The sequence below is a fragment of the Delphinapterus leucas genome, chromosome 3 (genome assembly GCF_059928025.1).
Source record: "Delphinapterus leucas isolate spDelLeu-1000000601 "Yukka" chromosome 3, BTC_Dleu_Yukka2, whole genome shotgun sequence".
Classification (NCBI taxonomy): Eukaryota; Metazoa; Chordata; class Mammalia; order Artiodactyla; family Monodontidae; genus Delphinapterus; species Delphinapterus leucas.
The window spans coordinates 750,720-756,225 of NC_143131.1; the positions used below are offsets into that span (position 1 = coordinate 750,720).

A 5,506-nucleotide genomic window follows, 5' to 3' on the forward strand; every position below is an offset into this window, starting at 1 on the left:
AAAATTATATCTTCCTTTTAAAATGCAATACTAGAAAATTTTAAAGGATTGTTAATTAGTTATACAGGTTTTCTTTAAAAAAATCAATTAATGATGAAATTACACCAGTCTTTAGACAACTAAATAGAAAATCATATTGTATACTCTGATAAATTAAACAAACAGAAACTCCTATTATTGCCACGTGTGCTATAGTAGAGGATTAAACTGGGATGACCTTTATTTGGCAAAAGCATATACACTGCAAAGCAAAATTTAAACAAGTCAGATATGAACATGAACTCTACTTGTAAATAAACACAAATCTAATAACCATTCTTTGCAAAGCTATAAAAACTCCCTTGGAGACCATACACTGCAGTTTGGAAAACTGGTTGCTATGTCTTATTCCAAAAGCCCTCACCACTGACACATCAGGCAGACTTCTCTTCTTAGGTAAGGAGATGGATTCCTAAATAATTAGCTTCATCATCATTATCTTCTGGTTCATTCATTAGTTTAGCAAATATTTAGTGGGAACCAACTATGTGCCAGGCATCTGTGTGTTCTAGGTGCTCAAGATGCTACAGTGACCAATGCAGACAAACTTTTGCTCTTTGGAGCTTAAATTTTTGTGCTTAGGTATTTTCTCAACAGGAAGAATAAAATGAAAGGATAAAGCAAATCTAAGCAGTGCTACCTTAGAATGCCACAGGTAACTTTTTTTTTTTTTTTAAGTTGGGAATCGAAATGAATTTGAGACTTTCTATCCTGTGTCTTTCTTGGGGAATTTGAAAGTGGAGGTGCATATGGAAGGTGGAGGTGCATAAAACCATACCTATCCAAAGTACTAATTAGTATTTTCAGAATGAAAATGTCAGAAGACCCTATTAAAGCTTCAAATAAAACCATTAGACTGTGTTAAGGGATTTTCCAATCATTCTGGGGGGTCTTGGCATACTTATTCAGGTCTTCTTTCTTCTGCTGGGACATCCCAACCTATAGTTAACCAGATGTCTTAGTTCTTACATCCATTAATTCTAGGAACTCCCAGTCAGAATGGCTTCCCTTCCCGCCCAACAGACTCATTCTCATTCTCTCACAGTCCGAGTCCTGCCCCGGCACATATTCTCTCCCTTCCACATATTCACTTGCTTACACTTCCACAGGTTCCCCTTCATCCCTTTCAAGCAGAGAGGCTCCTTTAATATGGCATTTTCCCCTTAAAGTTCAGCCGGTAGATGTCTCCATTACTCCCTTATAGCGAAGACCTCGGCAAGTAGGGTTTAATCATTTCTTTAACCGACAACAAGGAAGAAGATTTGATAATTTGCCCAAAATGAGCAGATGCTCGGGAGGACACGTCTCCATCCTACGTCCCTTCCCTCCGATTTAAGCCACAAATGAAAACTACTTTCTCCCTCTTTACCAGGCAAAAGGAAAGGCTGATTTAACTAAGCATGCAAGATGCCAACACCCTCCTCCTCGGTACATCCAAGTTTCCTTCGCTCTGAGCCACCACAAGTCTGCTTCTCCCTTCACTCCGCCCACCCCACCTCTCACCCCCTCAGGTTCCCGAGTCATCAGGGAACGCGAGCGGGTGAAAGGACTCAGCGAAGCTGCATTCCGCGCCACCGCCTCCTCCTGCGCCTCGGGTTCAGCACTGGACAGCTCCCGCACCAGCCCAACAAACGGCAGTCGGCTGATTGACAGAGGAGCCGGCCAAACAGGGCACAAGACGACTTGAAGCCGCCCTACCAGGGTTTGGTTGCGGCCAAGCCGCCTCTTTAAACCGGCTTTCCTCCCGAGAGCAGGGAGAGGCAGGAGTGTGGTTTGTGGCCAAACTTAAAGACTCCAATTAACCAGCTGCCTAGCCCTCGTGGTTCCGGAAAGACAAACGCCTTAAAAGAAACCCTAGCTGCTACGCTCGCGGTGCGGGTCTGGGCGCGCGCGCTCCGCGCCTCGGGGCGAAGCGGACGAGGAGGAGCCTGAGCCGGGAGGCGGGAACGACCTGCCACGGGCGAGACGATGGAGCAGTGTCTTTGGCGGCCGCGGCGGCGGCGGCAGCAGCAGCAGCAGCAGCAGCAGCAGCTCCTGAACACACCTCAATGAGAGCGGCGGTGGAAGCTGCTAAGCAGAAAGACGTAAGCAGGCCAACTATAGCTGCCGGCGGCGAGAGGGGATGTAAGGTGCCGGGCTCCAGGCTGCGAGGTGCGCAATCCCGAGCAGACCCATGGTGGAGCAGGAGCAGCCGGCGTTGCCACAGGTGATCTGATCTCCTGCGACGGTAGCTCAGTCAGCCGCGCGTATGTCAGAACATCCCTACTTTAAAGTCCTTTTGGACTGGGTGCCAGCTGAAAAGGGGGAAGACTCCTAGAAAAAGTCTTAGTGCTGATAGATTGACGACCAAAATTTAAAAAGTGACTCCCTCCGTTACCTCCTCTCCTTGCTGCGAGGCAGATGGGAGCCATGGCTAACCCCTTACTCTGCTGCCTCCTGCTCGTTCACCTGGGATTGGGAGCTGCCGGCGCCAGCCGCGACCCTCCAAGTCGGACGGATTCCTCTCGAGAGAAGACCCTGAGGGCGAAGCAGCACGCCCAGCAGCCGGCTCGAGCCTCTGCCTCGGACCCCTCGGCTCCCTGGAGCCGCTCCACCGACGGCACCATCTTGGCGCAGAAAATCGCCGAGGAGGTGCCCATGGACGTGGCCTCTTACCTCTACACCGGGGACTCCCACCAGCTGAAGCGAGCCAACTGCTCCAGCCGCTACGAGTTGGCGGGCCTGCCGGGGAAGTCGCCTGCCCTAGCCAGCTCCCATTCCTCCTTGCACGGGGCGCTGGACACGCTGACACACGCCACCAACTTCCTCAACATGATGCTGTAGAGCAATAAGTCGCGGGAGCAGAACTCGCAGGACGACCTGGAGTGGTACCGGGCACTGGTGCGGAGCCTCCTGGAGGGTGAGCCCAGCATCTCCCGGGCGGCCATCACCTTCAGCACCGAGTCGCTGTCCGCCCCAGCCCCGCAGGTCTTCCTCCAGGCCACGCGCGAGGAGAGTCGCATCCTGCTCCAGGACCTGTCCTCCTCAGCACACCACCTGGCCAACGCCACGCTGGAGACCGAGTGGTTCCGCGGCCTCCGGTGCAAGTGGAGGACTCACTTGCACCGCCGCGGCTCCAATCAGGGGCCCCGGGGCCTGGGCCACAGCTGGCGGCGCAGGGACGGTCTTAGCGGGGACAAGAGCCACGTCAAGTGGTCTCCGCCTTATCTGGAGTGCGAGAACGGCAGTTACAAGCCCGGGTGGTTGGTCACTCTCTCCGCTGCTTTCTACGGGTTGCAGCCTAACCTGGTCCCGGAATTCAGGTAGGGAGGGAAAAAAGATCAAAGCAAAGCCTTCCTTCCGGGTTCATGGGTAGGTGCGCGTGTGGGGAAGGAACACTGTGGCTGTGACATTTAGGCCTCCCACCTTCAAAGCAGAGACCCAGGCTGAGGGACACCCCACGCAGGCGCAAGTGCTTAGGGACAAGAAGTGCCCCGCATTTGTCAGCTTCAGACACTCAGCAAAAGCTTTTCTCTCAAATCAGTTCCCCTGCAAGGGGCAAGGGACGGGAGCTCTTGGTAGAGCTGAGAGATGCCCTATGTTTCTCTCTAGCCCTCGGGAGAGCAGGGAGGGGAGTTCCCGGTCAGGGGTGATGCACTGCACCCTGGCAAGCTCAGGGCATGCCAGCCAGGCACAGAGTGGCGTGCCAACTCACAAGAGTAGGAAAGGGAGTGGGAAGAAAAGAGTTCGTTATTCCCGCTACTTCGGGATAGCCTCTACCTACTTCCTCCTACGTGTGTAGTTTGAGGCGCCAGTCTGTTGTTAGTCAGTTACCAGAGCGCCTAATGAAAACGCTGCAATCCCCTGGGCAGTTCTGTCCCTTCAGCAGTGAGTCAGTCCCAGCAGCACAGCTGTCTCTAGGATCCATACTTTGCAGTTTGACAGGTGCGCTCCTTCTACTTGTCTCCCTCCTTCCCTCAACCCATCTCCCATTCCTTGGTCCCCTCTTTCTCCTGTTTTCTGTGTTAGGCACACCTGGGGGTTCTCTGGCCCTTCACATACACACACTTTATAAATGAACCTGGTTGAGTCATCCTAGGGAGGGAGGGATCAGTTCTCACTGAATGCACTCAGGGAGCTCAGAGAAAATTTAGTAACAGTTCTGTATTTCCTGCCTCACGGTGTAGCATTTGTGGGAAGATGAGAATTTGCAGATTAGCAGGTGGTAACTTGTGCCCTGGGACGTGCCTGATTTTTGGGGTGAGGGACTTTTAGAAGTAGCCCTGTTGAGTGAACATGAGGAACAGAAAGGAAAGAGTGGAAACTCCACAGAAGGCCTGGGAGAAGGCCACAGATTGACTGGTATCCTCCCCAATTCCCAATGGGAAGAAGGTCTTGGGGGTTGAGGTTGCTTCTGTACTTTTTGGGAAACTGGGCAAAAGTGGGAAACCTGTGTGTGTTTTAATGCCCTTTTGGTACAACAAGGACAGGATGATGACCTGGTGAAAGTTACCAGGGGGAGTACTGGGTGGGCAAATGGGAGGAGTCAGAAAGCTTATTTGTCTTGGCACTGTTATTTACTGCTGAATGACCTCAAGAAAGTTGCTTAATCTCTCTGGGCCTCAACAACTTACCTATCAAGTAAGGGAGTTGAACTAGATGGTCTCTAGGGAGCCATCCAGTTATAAAACTCTGTGGCTTTTAATGCTGGCAACACTTGAGAAGGTATAAATGAAAAGTAACCTCCTTTCTCTAATTCTGTATGACCATATTAAATGTTTTGTGTGTGTGTCTATCTCTTTAAAGGATCTTGTCTTAAACCAGCGTAACTCTTTCCTACTTTAAGGATAATCTTACTTCCTCCTGACTTCTGTAGGATCCTATTAGTAAAAGCTGAGCCCAGCTTTGAGTCTTTGCTATATTATTTGCTCAGAAAAGATCTGCAGATGCCATTCACTGCTAGAAAATTGCTTTTGGCCTTCGCATAAGCCTTTTCAGGGAGTCCCAGGGCCCAGGACTGAAAGATCAGTTGATCAATCGATCGATTGATCTATCCATTCATCCAGCTTACTAACGTGTATTGATACTTTATGTTAGGCTCTGTGCTAACTGCTTTGCATGTATTATCTTGATTAAGCCTCACGACAAACCTGAGTTAGGTTTTATTAGTTTCCCCGTTTTACAGAAAAGGAACCTGAAGCACAGAGAGATTAAGCTTCTTTCCTAAGATCACGCAGCAGTTAAGCAGCAGAGTCGGGATTTGAGCTCGACTCACACTTTTAACCACTATGCTAAACTCTGTCTCATGAAGGTGTCCTAGGAATGCTGCATGTATTGCAGCTGCTGCATAAAAATATATGTATTTTCAAGGGTCAGATGTGAGACTGGGGATGAGAACCATTCATTTTCAGAAGTATTTCTCATAAGGCTCAGAAACCACAGGTCACCTACATGAACTCAGGCCTTCCGCAGGCCAAGATAAAAGGCT

The 5,506-nt window shown here is 50.2% G+C and overlaps 1 pseudogene; it reads left to right on the top strand.

Annotated features, from left to right (window-relative positions):
* The first annotated feature begins 2,079 nt into the window (after positions 1 to 2,079).
* Positions 2,080 to 4,048, top strand: LOC149749483 (metabotropic glycine receptor pseudogene; annotated as a pseudogene).
* Positions 4,049 to 5,506: the final 1,458 nt, after the last annotated feature.